At 38.1% G+C, this 15386-nt stretch overlaps 1 protein-coding gene and 1 pseudogene across 2 annotated transcripts in view; both read right to left on the bottom strand.

Annotated features, from left to right (window-relative positions):
* The window catches only part of PTPRZ1 (protein tyrosine phosphatase receptor type Z1), a 191326-nt gene that overhangs the window by 159755 nt on the left and 16185 nt on the right, over positions 1-15386 (bottom strand). The gene's annotated exons all lie outside the window — the stretch shown is intronic.
* On the bottom strand, positions 8615-10197 carry LOC128781194 (glutathione reductase pseudogene; annotated as a pseudogene).

The raw sequence follows: 15386 nt of genomic DNA, 5'->3' as shown, positions 1-15386 counted from the left end.
AACAATTACCAAACCATTGGATCTTAGCAATGAGAGACATATCTGAACAACATGATTTCACAGAAGAGGGAATGACTTTCTCAGGAGAGTGAGAAAGGCATTAGAGATAAAGTGATGTTTGTATTCTGTCCTGAAGGTTAAGAGGCTTCTTCTGGGCTGTACTGGTTTCCTGAGTTGCCAGGGCTTTGGTCCAGGTTCACATTTATGGCTGTGTCTTTGGCATCTAGTTTCAGTTCACCCTTTCTATTTACCATCTCCCAGATTATGTTTCTTACTTCTTCCCAGCTCCCAAACTTGACCTCTTAACTCTGAAAACCAAATACGAATTCTTGACACCTGTATCTCTGGTTTCAATGATTGTTTTTATGTCCTGTTGTATTGGGTTGGCCTAAAAATCCCTTTATTTTTTTTCTGTATGGTGTCTCTAGTAGTGCTTAGTAGTCTTTAACTTCATTTGAAACAATTTTGTTACTTTGTATTGTGACAGCTATCATATCAGTGTGCATTTTAAAAAAAAATCAAAATTGGTGAATTTTTGTGCAGTCATTTTAACATTGAAGATGGAAGAAGATATGCAACCCTTTTGGTGTATTATGCTTTATTACTACAAGAAAGATTAAAATGCAGCTGAAACACAAAAAAAGATTTGTGCAGTCTACACAAAAGGTGCTGTGACTGATTGAATGTCAAAAGTGGTTTGTGAAGTTTCTTGGTACTATTGACACTTTGGCCAAATAATTCTTTGCTATAGGGTTGTCTTATTTATTGAAAGATGTTTAGCTGCATCCCTGGTCTCTGCCCATTGAAGTCAATAGTAGGAGATAGCCAACATACTCAAAATAGCCAAATCAATAAAGTTATTGGTAAATTGAAAAAATGTGTCATTTATTATACAGAAAAACTAAACAGACTTTTTGGCCAACCCAATAGCTCAGTGAATGGGTGTCCCAACTCTGCTCAGACTTTGGCTATAAGAGCAAATATTGACTGGGCCAGAATTTTATTCAGAAAATGGATATGGGTCTGCTCCAAGGGGAATGCCGGCTCCAACATTTACCCACAGAGAGTACAGTTGTTACTACTATTACATAACTAGATTCCTAGAGTCACAAATAATAGTTCCAGAATTTGTGTGCAGTTAAAAGTCTTTCATCCCAAACCTCAAGATTTGGGGAGACAAATCTCCCCCAAAATCCACAGAAGGCACTCTCAATCCAATTCCACCATGTAACACTGTTTTAGGAGATGTGTCGAACTCCCACTGAACGCTGCCCCTCTACCCCAGCCTGGCCTGCACAGAGCTGTGCGGAGCCTTCCAATCAGATGTAGCCCTTGCCTGGGCCTGAAGCACAGGCCTCCCTTTTTCCCAAGTCCTCAGCCACCTACTGTCTCCTAGCCTCAGCTCTAACTCCCAAGGGCTCCAGGATCTAAGCTTCCTCAGGAGGGAGAGACAGTGTGAAAGAAACTAGATACGGGTCCTAAATGATCACTCTGTTCAAATGAAATCTGAGCTTTCAGTACTTTAAAGATAAAACAAAACTTCTGGTAATGTAAAAAAAACAAGATAAGAACTTGTAAGATTGTAGAATTAATGTTCCATGTATTCAGAATGTTACATATGAAGTATTAAGAATACATGGTATAAAAATGCAGGAAATGTATTTTGAGAGATCTGGAAATCAAATGTGAATACATCTCCAGGCATTAGAAATTAGAGACATTCTGAGTCATGACTGAAAAAGAAATGTAATTGGTTTGAACTGGGATGTGAACTGCAATGCCTAATAGGATTTGTAAAGAAGAGGAATAGAGACGTTCTCATCACTACTGTTTGAGGCTAATATCCTAAGACTTGAATGTTAAGAGAAGCTAACAAAGAGAGAGAGAGAAAACAGGATGGCAGTTTTTAATCTCGGAAAATTTAGAATACAACAATCCGAGGCTTCATACTAATGAATAAACAGAAGCATTAGACTGATTGGCTTTCCTTCGGTGGTGTTGCTTCATTTCACCTCACACATGCTCATCAGTAACCATTCTGTTCCATGCCTTCTTCTATTTCTCACATATACACTCTCCATTAGTTTTCCCCTGAGGCTAATCAACCCAAACTACTTAGGAAGAGCTCTCCTGAACTCTTTGGTAGATTATAAGTTTTTATGTGAAATCCTTCTCTTTGGAGCAGGATATATTTAGAGTAGCATCCACCTCATTCTGATGCATAGAGCATCAAACAAAGCTGTCAGCCCCACTTCTTGGCTAGACTTGTCAGTTTACTCAAAAGAAACACATTCAAGATTACTCCTTTATCTACCCAAAAGAAGTATAGTAATAAAAATGAATTTGCCACTATTCTTGTAGGGAAGAAAATCATTATTAAAAAAAAAAGTAAGGATAGAGACCAAACTTCAGCTTCTCATGTTCCAGAAAATACTACTGAATTTAGCAGAGATGATACCAATTTTATATATGTATAAAATCATAGTTACTCAAAACAGCAGTTTAAAGATTTTAAAGAAATTCCTTTAATAGCATAGATACCTTCTGAAGTGTACACAACAATACCACTTTTTTGGGGGGGGAATTGGGGAAAGATCTATGTCCTATTTCTTTGAAATTCTTTTCATACTAACACAATGCACAGCACTTGAGAAAATACATCAAATACTTCCATGGTTAAAAGAGATCTTCTCTGAAGGGAACTCACTGACTCAGGTGAAATCTATGAGGGCTGCACATATTCTTGGAAGCCTCTAAATGCTTATATGGTTTATCGTTTCAGCACCCGAAGGGGTCATACATCTTGCTATGCATTTTCAAGTCACTTTCCGCTACTACAGTATTTAAATAGACTAAAAATGCATGTTACTTTTCTACTTTATTGGGGAAAAATCTTATTTTGTTATCTTTTAAGCTAGGGCAACCAATGGATCCACAATGTTTTAGGGAAAATAACAGGTGCCCAAAAACTCTAGTTGACTGATTAAATGAGGGATGAATGCATGAAATGGATAATTTTGCCTTATATACCATCATGCTGCTTTGTATTTCTTGCTGCTACGATCATTTAGTGTTTCTCACAGTAAACATATTCACTGCATATCACCTGGGGAAAAGGCAGAGAAAGCTGATGTGCACAATTCTAGGTGGAGAAATGCTGAGAGATAGGTAGCAGACTGTGGCTCAGGTTTCTGTCTCACTGAGGAAAGTGAACAAGACCTTATTGAGAGTGAAAGGGAGGAACCCTGGTGAAGTGTGGCCATTAAGACAAGAAGTGACAGAGCAGTTAGACTAACCAACCAGAAAGCTCTGGAAACCAAGAAATGCACAAAGGGAGTGGAATAATGAGTGAAAAATGTCCATACTTCTCAGAACACCATGGCAGCAGGAAGCCTGAAAGCAAAAGTAGCAATGTAAAACACTCAAAACTCTGGTTTTAAAAATCGTGATCCCTCTTAGCCCCAGATATTAGTGCCTTGAAATGTCTATGCTAATTTATGCCAAACCTTAACTCCTAGCACTATTGTAAGAAAAACCATTTTTACAGAACAGTGCAAGGGTTAAAAGCAGAGGTTTTGAAATCAGCAGACTTGGGTTCAAATCTTAGCTCTGCCACCTTCCAGTTATGACTTTAAGGAAGCTAAAAGATGAATAATAAGAACAACAATGATAATCTCTATCATAGCATAATAAAGACTATAGGAGCATATGAAGTATTTGGTACCATGAATGTCTCAACAAATGGCTATAATCAATAATGAAGAAATTATCAAGCTAGTGTCTTTTCACACAAGCAACGCTGATTATTAGATAAACCCACTGCCAATCTAGAGATTAAGGTAAAATGCCAGTGGAGAGAAAAGAGAATGAAGTTACATGTGCAAAGCAGTGGCAAACATCCTACCCCAGAGAGCGTGTTGTCCCAACTCCTCAAAACACCTGCTCTGTACTTATACCAGTTACAGAATTACTAGGGTTAATATGCTTGTCTTTTAAAATGTACCCTTGTTCTTATTAATTTTGGTCATTTACAGATCAGCATGAATTATAGGGATCAATCAGTGAAGAAATATGCAACTCAGTAGTCAAGATAAAGAAATCAAGATTTGATTGAAAAAAGAGGCAGAACTGCTAACTAATTTGGGAACCTAGGAAACTTGACAAAAGGAGGAACCGGAAGAGGTGGAAGAAGAGTGATGCTGGCTTTCCAAGTGGAGCCTGAAGTATCCTGAATCTGGGGAGGGCGGGAGAAGAATAAATCAGGAAGGGGGCTGGATAACATTCTGTTGTATATTTGCACCACAACTTATCCACTCATCTATCGATCGGCCCTCGGGTTGCTACCATACCTTGGCTATTGTAAATAAAGCTGCAATGAACATAGGGGTGAATATATTCTTTCAAATTACTGTTTTGGGTTTCTTTGGATAAACACCCAGAAGTGCTGGGTCAAAAAGCAGTTCCATTTTTAATGCTTTGAGGAGTCTCTGTACTTTTTTCCACAGTGGGTTCACCAGTATGATTCCCACCAACAATGCACCACGGTTCCCTTTTCTCCACATCCTTGCCAACTATTGATGATGGCCATTCTGACAGGTACGAAGTGATACCTCATTGTGGTTGTAATTTGCATTTCTCTGACAATTATTGATGTTGAGCATCTTTCTATATGTCTATTGCCTATCTGTATGCCCTGTTTGGAGAAGTGTCTATTCAGGTCCTCTGCCCACTTTTTAATTAATTAGTTTGTTTGTTTTTTGTTCAGTAGCACGAAGGGAGGGAGGCTGAGGGACTGGGTGAAAAAAGTACAGGAATTATAAAATACAAATTGGTAGTTACAAAGTAGTCAGGAGGATGTAAAATGAAACATAGGGAATAGGGAATCTAGTCAATAATATTGCAGTAACTACGTATCATACCAGGTGGGAGCTGGAAATATCGGGGGTAATACTTTCTAAAGTATGTGATTGTCTGACCACTAGGCTGTACCACTGAAACTAATACAAAATAATATTGAAAGTAAGCAGTAATTAAAATTTCTTTCTTTTTTATTGTTGTTCAAGTACAGTTATCTTCATTTTCCCCCCACCATTCCCCCACCCCCACCCTAGCCACCCCACCTCCCACCCTTGATCCTACCCCCTTTGGCTTTGTCCATGTCCTTGTCCTTTATACATGTTCCTGACAACCCTTCTCCTTTTCCCCCCATTATCCCCTTCCACCTCCCCTCTGGTTACTGTTAGTTTGTTCTTAATTTCAGTGTCTCTGGTTATATTTAATAAAATAAATAAAAAGGGGGAAAGATGCTAAGAGAAACGTTTATTTTCTGTGAGACCTGATTAAGTGTCTGAAAGACTGGGCCCTTTGTATTGCTTGAAAATTTTTCTTAAACTGTTTGAGGTACAAACTATAGGTTGCCAATTCCTTTTATATCCTTTCCTGATAAGGCCAGTCTGAGTCATCACAAAGACTCTCAAGTGATCCTTTAAGAAAAAAAATCTAAAATCTATTTCTGAGATCAATAGTGTGTAACACCAAAAGACTCATCAAAGTGTAACAATGGTTATAATAAAACAACTTTCTACACTGAGCCTGTACCACAACCTGGGGTGTATAAAAATCTGTACTTTCTCCTTTGTCTACATTTCTTTTGAAATACCATTGTTTTATATCTCTCTCAATAAATATGTTTTCATAAAAAAGGAGCATTGCTATTTTTGGTGCAAGTGGTCTGCAAGAATTCTAAGCTGCTTAATGGGAACAATCCCATTCAACACTTTCAACCTCCTATGTGGCCCCATTTTCTTAAATGACTGGAACTGAATATCTGTCTCCACAAAATATATAACTATGCTTATCCTACATCTGTAGGGCTGGACTGGGGCAAAACATGACTAGAAGAGAACAGAGGAGAGACAGGACTTATTTATTTTTCTCTTTAGGTTCACAGCCAGACTTGTCTGAGGTAAAGGCTTATTTTTATGCTCTGTAAATCATGGCTGCAACCTCTGTTTTAGAAAGGAAATGACATATCTTTTCTAAGCATTTGGATCTCAAAATAGCTAAAGATACTTAAATAACAGAGATAGTTTATAAAACTAAAAGCCATCAGAGAACATATTTCACTGCAGTCCTCTAAACTTGAGGAATGGGATTTTTTTTTTAAATTAGGGTGAGCCTTTCATGCAAGAATTAGCTACCATGACATTTAGGCTATCTTTCACTTTTGAAATCAATTGACTTTCATAATGATAAATCCCAAAAAGGTATCACATAAATAAATGGACATAGTGCATTCTCCCACAAATCTAATAAACTACATCAAAGTCCAATGACATGGGGGGAAATCAGAAAACACACACAAATATATCCATGCACATATATGTATATATGTACACGTACACATGCATGCATGCATGTATGCACAGGTGTATGTGTATATATGTATATACATATGTATACTTATGTATGTATGTGTATATGTGTGTATATATATGTTTAAGAAAAGAGTTCTAATTATCTCCAAATAAAAGAGACAGGAATATCTCAGTGCCAGGGATTTGTGCAAAATGCTGTTCACAAAAACAGAAATTTAAATAATAATAAATAATAATAAATATGTAAATGTTTAAACCAATTATCCATTAATAAATGTAAACTAAATGCAAACTAAAACAAGAGTGGGTTTTCATTATTTAAAATTTTTTTTTGCCTTTGACAGATGTAATCACAAAGGACCCTCCCATACACCACTGACAGGAGCACCCAAGGGGATCTGCTTTCCAGACAATCAAAAGCCTTATGCATAACTTTGTGGCAGAACCTTTTCTTCCAATGATTTACCCTAAAACAGTAATTAGATAGTAAAAAGTAGGATTTGGAAGTCAGATAGTCCTGGATCTGAATCTTATGTTAACCAACCATTTATTAGGCTTATGAATGTGACAAAGCTATTTAACACTTCCTTTTTTTCCAAGAAGAATGTGATCTTTTTTAAAAAAAATTTTCACATTTTTTTATTCTTGTTCAAGTACAGTTGTCTACATTTCTCCCCCACTACTTCCCCCACCCCAGTCATCCCTACCTCCTACCCTTGATCCCATCCCCGTTTGGCTTTGTCCAATTTTCCCCCTGTTGTCCCCTCCCACCTCCCCTCTGGTTACTGTCAGTTTGTTCTTAATTTCAATGTCTCTGGTTATATTTTGCTTGCTTGTTTGTTTTGTTGATTAGGTTCCATATTATAGGAATGTGATTTTATTTTCAAGTTTTTGGTAATTGTTTTTAGAAAAAAATAAAATGGCAAGAACACATACAAAAACTGAAATCTTCCATTGAACTATAAACACTTAGGAGAGTAAGGGACACTCTCCTTCTTGAATCACTTCTAAAATATCAGTCATTTATGTAGCCAGCCTCCTCAAATCTTTCCCAAGTTTGAAGTACTTCATCTCATAAAAGCAATAAATAATTTTTAATCATTTAAAAGAAAGAATAAAATAAGGGAGAAAGACCTCCTGTGTTATATGTTTTTATTTTTTATTTTTTTGCCATATAGTAACACATTTAATTTTTTAGGTTTATAGATTTATTTTTTTATTGTTGTGTAATTACAGTTGTCCCCATTTTCCCTCCATTACTCTCCCCCGCTCTACCCATCCCCACCTCCTACATTCAATCCCCCTTTCCCCAGGGTCTTTGTCCATGGGTCTTTCATACATGTTCCTTGAAAACCCTTCACCTTCTTTGCCTCTTATCCCTCTTCCCCCTCCCCTCTTGTTACTGTTAGTTTCTTCTTTATTTCTATGTCTCTGGTTATATTTTGTTTGCTTGTTTGTTTTCTTATTAGGTTCCACTTATAGGTGAGATCATATGGTATTTGTCTTTCAACACCTGGCTTATTTCACTTAGCATAATGCTTTCCAGTTCCATCCATGATGTCACACAGGGTAGGAGCTCCTTCTTTCTTCCTGCTGTCTAGTATTCCATTGTGTAAGTATACCACAGTTTTTTTGGTCCACTCATTTATTGATGGGCACTTAGGCTGTTTCCAGCACTTGGCTATTGTAAATTGCACTGCTATGAACATTGGGGTGCATAGGTTCTTTTGAATTGGTGTTTCAGGATTCTTAGGGTATAATCCCAGCAGTGGAATTGCCAGGTCAAAAGGCAGTTCCATTTTTAGTTTTCTGAGGCAGTTCCATACTGTTGTCCACAGTGGCTGCACCAGTCTGCACTCTCACCTACAGTGTACTAGGGTTCCCTTCTCTCCACAGACTCACCATCACTTGCCTTGAGGCAGCTTTGTAATACAAAGAGCATAGTACTGGCTTCAAAACAACAACAAAAAATTCTGTGCACTTGCCTTATTTAAATGTGAACAGCTCATGTTATCTTCCTCTATAAAACGTGGCAAGCTATATTCTTTCAAGTATATTAATTTAATGGTAGTTCATATAGTTTTACACTTGGGTTGAGCCTGAAAAATAACAAAACAGTCAGCTAACACAGAGCTGTTAATAAAAAAAAAACTTTAAAATATTAATTATTGTGAGAAGTGATCAAATGAAAATCAGTCTGGGAAAATAAAACAAATTTCCAATTACATAAACAAATTCTAATATTTACTGAAAATTTCCACTAACAGAAGATCCTGATTACAATAAAGAAATACATGAAGTGGAAACAGTTTAAGTAAATGTGATTGGTACTTTTCAAAAGGTCTACTGGCCCAACTGCTAGCCACATGAAACTCTAAGTTCTCAACTGGAAGTGTGACCAGTTCTCTGGAAGAGGTAGGGTGAATGGCAACTGTGTCGTCAAAGTCGGCTTTTGTGGCTCCCACTTTTAGTGCAACAGCAAAACCCTGCAGCATTTCATCACGCCCAGTTCCTTGCATGTGGATTCCAACCACCTTCTCTACTTTGTTAGCACAAACCATTTTCATCACACATTTGTATTCCTTTTGGTAACTGCATGATACATTGGGGTAAAGTTGATTCACATTTTCTTTTCCACATTTAGAAATGGTTTCATCTTCTGTGAGTCCCACTGTGCCAAAAGGGGGGTGGCTGAAGTCCACACTGGGGATGTTGTCATAGTCTAATGTGGATTCTTCTTTGCATTAAAAAAGCCTATGGGCAAGTTTCCAACCAGCAGCTATGGCAACTGAAGGAAGATCTTTTCCACAGTCCTCCCCAACTGCAGAGATGACTTTTACATTAGTATTCTAGAATTCATCTACAATCATGTGACCTTTGTCTTCAGTTTGAATCCCCACTTTGTTTAAATTCAGGCCCCTGAAATTTGGGTCCCACCCAAAAGACTCAGAGTAGGTAGTCAACCTCTGGAATCCTGGTCAAGCTGGGTTTCCTACCAGGAAACAAAGTAACCATGGAGAGCTCCAAGCCTGAGGAAGTCTTTTTCACTTCCTTGACCTGCCAGTACTTCAGGATCTCTGTGTCAGCATTCACCAGCTCTTCAGTGCAGTAGGAACTGATTATTGAATCAAAATTTCTAAGAACCTTATCATGCTTATCATGAGTAATGTCTTAGAGCCCAGAGCAGAAAGGATCTCCACAGCAATGCGTCCTGCACCAACAAAGACACTGCAGCTAGGCAATTCTTCCAGTTGAAAAAATCCATCACTGCTTATTCCTAAGCTGGCACCTGGGATCTGGCTCTCCTGTGGATGTGAGGGGGAGCCACCTGTGGCATTCAGGATGTGAGGAGCAGTGTATTCTTTCCCACTGACCTCTACTGTGGGCTTAGGATCACCTGTGAATGATGCACGGCCAGGGATGATTTCCATAAGGGCCTTGGTTAGATTATTTTCATAGATGGTGTTCAGGCAGCTCACATAGGCATCCTGCTTTTCCTTTATAACCTTGACAATTGAATTTACTGTCACAACTTTGAAAGCCATAATTAGCATGATTGTGCATGAATTCAGAGTGCACAGCCATGTTCCACATTACCTTTTGGAGCACACATCCGACATTCCCGAAAGTGCCTCCCAGCTTGCGGCTCTCCACCACCGCCACCCTGGCATGCAGTTCCACCACCTAGTGAGTACCAGCAGCCCCCAGAGCTGCCACCAATCACCAGGTAGTTGTAGGGCCAGGGCATCGGGCTGGATGGGTGATGGTAGGCAATGGTCTTGCCACATGCCACTGCACGGGTGACAGAGCAGGCCAGCATGGGGGAAACACTTTGTTATTTAATGTTCTAAGCCTTCTAAAGAACTCCTGACTTCCTCAGTCATATCCCTGAATGAGGATCAAGGAGAGTAACTACATATTATGGTTACTATATTTAGTGGAGAAAATATATATAAAACATTAGCATACTATCTAGCACCTGATGCACATTCAGAAAATTTTGGCCACTCTTAGAAAGCTAATATTTACAAGGGAACAGATATGGAAGCGTGAGGATGTTCATTAATACATTGTGAATAACAGCAGAAACCTGGCCAGAACAGAGTTTAATGGAATACTATTTGACAATGATTATTAATTTCTCCATTCTCTCCTCCTTCTACAGTAACAAAATGTTTAGCGGGGCACCTGGTTATCCAGAATATTCTCTGAACTTTGTAGTTTTTCTTGTAGACATGTGGATAAGTTCTGGCAAAGTGCGAAGTACAACTTCAGGATTGTAACTTCAAAAAAACATAAAAATGTAGGCCTTGCCATTTCCCTATTTACCCCTCCCACTGACAGAGTTGTGAGTCATCAGGGACACACAAGGAAGAGAATAATACCCCAGAGGTGGTGGAACAACAAGATAAAAGGACTTTGGGTTCTGACATTTTTGAGTGCAGACTATCATCACCATTGACTTTGTAGGAGAGTGCTCTCTAAGTCTGGACAGATATGCAAAAGAGAAATAAACTTGATTCTTACTTGAGACACACAGTCAGTTGAGGTTTCAACATGCAATCCAGCCATATTCTAACTAATTCAGCAATTTAAAGTCACAATGTTTCACGACATGGCAAATAATTTGCAATATTTTAAATTCAAAAGTCAAATCGCTAAGCCACACACAGGGCAATCTTTGTTAAAAATGCTTATCTCTCTATGTCTCTTTCCCTCCCTCCCTGCTCTGTGTGTGTGTGCAATGTGTACATACTTAGAAAAATGTCAGGGAAGAGGTAAACTAAAATGTTAAAAATATTTATCTCTGGTGGAATTTTGAGTTGAATTTCTGAATATCTGCAATTATAATCTTATAATCTTAAAATATATTTCCAAAGACAAGGGAAAACATTATCATGAAGAAAATGATATATGTGCACATTTTAAAGGATTAAATTATTAATCTTTTATTTCTTCATTTTATTTTGTCTTCAAGACATTTTATTTTTTTCCTTTAAATTTTTTTTTCTTTTACAGTTGTCCCATTTCCCCCCCTTTATTCCTCTCTACCCTACACACCCCCCTCTCACCCACATTCCCCACCTTTAGTTCATGTTCATGGGTCAAACATACAAGTTCTTTGGCTTCTCCATTTCCTATGCTATTCTTAACCTTCCCCTGTCTATTTTGTACCTAAGATTTATGCTTCCTATTCACTGTACATTTTCCCCCTCTCTACCTGTCCCACTCCCCTACTGATAACCCTCCATGTGATCTCCATTTCTGTGATTCTGTTCTTCTTCTAGCTGTTTGTTCAGTTTGTTTTTATTTTTTTTTAGGTTTGGTTGTTAATAGCTCTGGCTTTGTTGTCATTTTACTGTTCATATTTTTAATCTTCTTTTTCTTAGATAAGTCTCTTTAACATTTCATATAATAAGGGCTTGGTGATGATGAACTCCTTTAACCTGACCTTATCTGGGAAGCACTTTATCTGCCCTTTCATTCTAATTGATAGCTTTGCTGGATACAGTAATCTTGGATGGAGGTCCTTGCCTTTCATGACTTTGAATACTTCTTTCCACCCCCTTCCTGCCTGTAAAGTTTACATGCATAAAAATGTGTGTATGTGTGATACAGAAAACCAGTCACCTAAGTCTCCTTTAAACAATTACTACAAGGAGGAATCCAAGAATAATAAAATTATGATATTTAACAACAAACTGTAAGGTCTAAGACATAAAAAGTAATCCAGATGTATCTTATAGAGCTAATTGCTGAACTAATTATGAATGTCCAGAGAAAATATGAAGAACAGTAATTGAATAACAATGTTCTATATTTAAAAAAGGAGATCCATGTTTATAATACTGAATAACAGAAACATAGAAGTTGGAGGAAGCAGGTTGGTAATATGGAAAAAGACTGTTGGTGGTGGGTGATGTATTTCATGTCTGCTATTGCTAAAGACTCAAAGGGCCTTCTCTCTTGACAATTAGAGGGAACAATTTAAGCATTCTACTAGTTAAAATCAAATAAGAATTTAAAATATGGGAAAGAATAAACAAATGAGACTTCATCAAAATAAAAAGCTTCTTCATGGCTAAAGAAAACAGCAAAATGAAAAGGGAACAAACCATATGAGAAAATATATTTGATAATGATACCTCAGACAAGGGTTTGATCTACAAAATATATAAAGAACTCACACAACTTCACTCCAGGAAGACAAACAATCCAATTAAAAAATGGGCAAAGGACCTGAACAGACAGTTCTCCAAGGAGGACATACAGAGGGTCCAGAGACATTTGAAAGGTGTTCAACATCACTAGCCATCAGAGAAATGCAAATTAAAACCACAATGAGATCCACTTCACACCAGTGAGAATGGCCATCATAAACAAATCAACAAACAAATGTTGGAGAGGTTGTGGAGAAAAAGGAACCCTAGCACACTGTTGGTGGGAATGCAGACTGGTGCAGCCACTGTGGAAAACAGTATGGAATTGCCTCAGAAAACTAAAAATGGAACTGCCTTTTGACCCAGCAATTCCATTGCTGGGATTATACCCTAAGAATCCTGAAACACCAATTCAAAAGAACCTGTGCACCCCAATGTTCATGGCAGCACAATTTACAATAGCCAAGTGCTGGAAGCAACCTAAGTGCTCATCAGTAAATGAGTGGACAAAAAAACTGTGGTACATTTATACAATGGAATATTATGCAGCAGAAAGAAAGAAGGAACTCCTACCCTTTGTGACAGCATGGATGGAACTGGAGAGCATTATGCTACGTGAAATAAGCCAGGTGTTGAAAGACAAATACCATATGATCTCACCATTAACAGGAACCTAATCAACAAAACAAACAAGCAAGCAAAATGTAACCAGAGACATTGAAATAAAGAACAAACTGACAGTAAACAGAAAGGAGGGGGATAACAGGAGAAAAAAGGGGATGGGTCATCAAGGAACATGTATAAAGTACCCATGGACAAAGACGAAGGGGGGAAGAATTGAGGGTGGGAGGTGGCGGTGTGTGGGATGAGGGAAAGTGGTGACGGGAAAATGGAGACAAATGTACTTGAACAGAATAAAAAAATGCAACAAATAAATAAATAAGTAAGTAAGTAAATAAATAAATAAAATGATCCAGGAAAAGATAAATGCAAAAACTAGACAGTGCATAAGGTAAAAACCAGAGTATGTAAAACAATTAGGATGCATAAATATGAAATTGAATTAACAATATGAGATGAAGTAAAGATGTTGAAAAATACACTAAGATTCCAGATAAAGACAAAAAATGACTATATGATGTTTGCAAGGTCAATTTAATGAAAAGTTACATGAAATGTCAAAAATATAAGGAGAGCTTAAGACATCTATGAAATGCAAACTAAAGAAAAACACAGTGATATCACCTAAGATCAAACAAATGGGGGTTGTAATTTTAGTTATTTATTCATTAACAAAGATTTACTGAGCACTATTCTGTGCCAGGCACTGTGCTGGCGACTGGAGCTAATTAACCACATACCCTCATGAAACTTAGGTTCTAGTGGGGAGAGACAGAGAAAAACACAATTTAAAAACATATATAAGGATAAGTACTAAGTAGGAAAAATAAATAGAGGGCAATAAAAGAAAGATGGGGGGAAGAAAGATAGTTACAATTTTACTTTACAACAGGGTATCCAGGAAAGTCCACGATAAAAACAGTGCCATTGAGCAAAAACCTATGGGGGTGAGGGGTGGGTCATACAGAGTTATAGAAGAAGGACGTTAAGTGGAGGGAACAGCAAAAACACAGCCTGATGGAGAACATGCTTGAGTGACTCAGGAGCACCAAGGAGGCCAGTGAGGCTGGAGCAGAAGTGAGGGCAGGGGAGGCGATTAGACAAGTACATTTGACCCTTGAACCATGTAGAGTTAGGGGTGCTGACACTCACACAATTGAAAATTCACATATAACTCTTGCCTGAAGGCTGGACGAACACTGTAGAGATTTTGCCTTTTATTCTGAGTGAGACAGGAAATTAGGGGGATGACATGATCTAACTTACATTTGAACAAAAATCACCCAGCTGATTTCTGAGGCAAAGCAGGGAGACCCGTGGGAAGCTAGTGAAATAATCCAAGTAAGAAGTGATGGAGGCTCAGACAGAGGGTAACAGTGGTTGCAGATCGTAAGAAAAACCAATCTGGGAGAAGCTTGCTGATAAGAGTAAATATAAGTTGTGTGAGAGAAGATGACCTCAAGAACTTTGGCCTGAGTAACAGAAAGAGTAATTTACTGAGATAAAGCAGACAGTGGAAGTTAGGAATGGGGTTGGAGGAAGAGCCAGAACTCAATTTTGGACGCCTCAAGTTTGAGGTATATTAAATACAGAAGTGGGCAGTTGCATATATATCTCTGGAGTTCAGGTAAGAGTCTAGCCTAGAGATAAAAATCTAGGAGTTACCCATGTAGAGAATATAGGGATGAGAGAACCATGCAAATAGTGTAGACAGAAAAGAAAAGTGGCCCAAGGAATAAGTCTGGGGGACTCCAATGTTTAGAAGTTGGGAGATGAGGAGGAACTGGCAAAAGTGATTGAGGCAGACAGTAAACTAGGTGGTCAGTGTAACAGCCAGGAAAACCAGGCAAGTGTGGTGTTCTGCAAGTCATGTGAACAAAGCCTCTCCAAAAAGACAGTGATAATTGTCAAAAGCTGCTTGCAGGTCAATAAAATGTGGACCAGGGACATTGCCTACTGGAGGTAGTGGTCTTTAGGGCACTGGTGAAATTGACTAGGACAGCTGTTTGGAGTGGTGGAAACAGAATCCTGTTTAGAGAGGGTTCAGAAGCAAACAGAAGTAGAGCAAATGGAGATGATGTGTACAGGACACATTCCAAAAGCTTACCTGAAAATGGAAGGAGACAAATCGGGGAGAAGTCGAGAGGATTATTTTTAATGGTGGAGCTCACAGTATCATACGAAACACCCATTATCTCAATCACATTTACTGATTAATTTGTATTAT

This window comes from Desmodus rotundus, chromosome 6 (genome assembly GCF_022682495.2).
Source record: "Desmodus rotundus isolate HL8 chromosome 6, HLdesRot8A.1, whole genome shotgun sequence".
NCBI lineage: Eukaryota > Metazoa > Chordata > Mammalia > Chiroptera > Phyllostomidae > Desmodus > Desmodus rotundus.
This window is presented reverse-complemented; position numbering and strand designations above follow the sequence as displayed.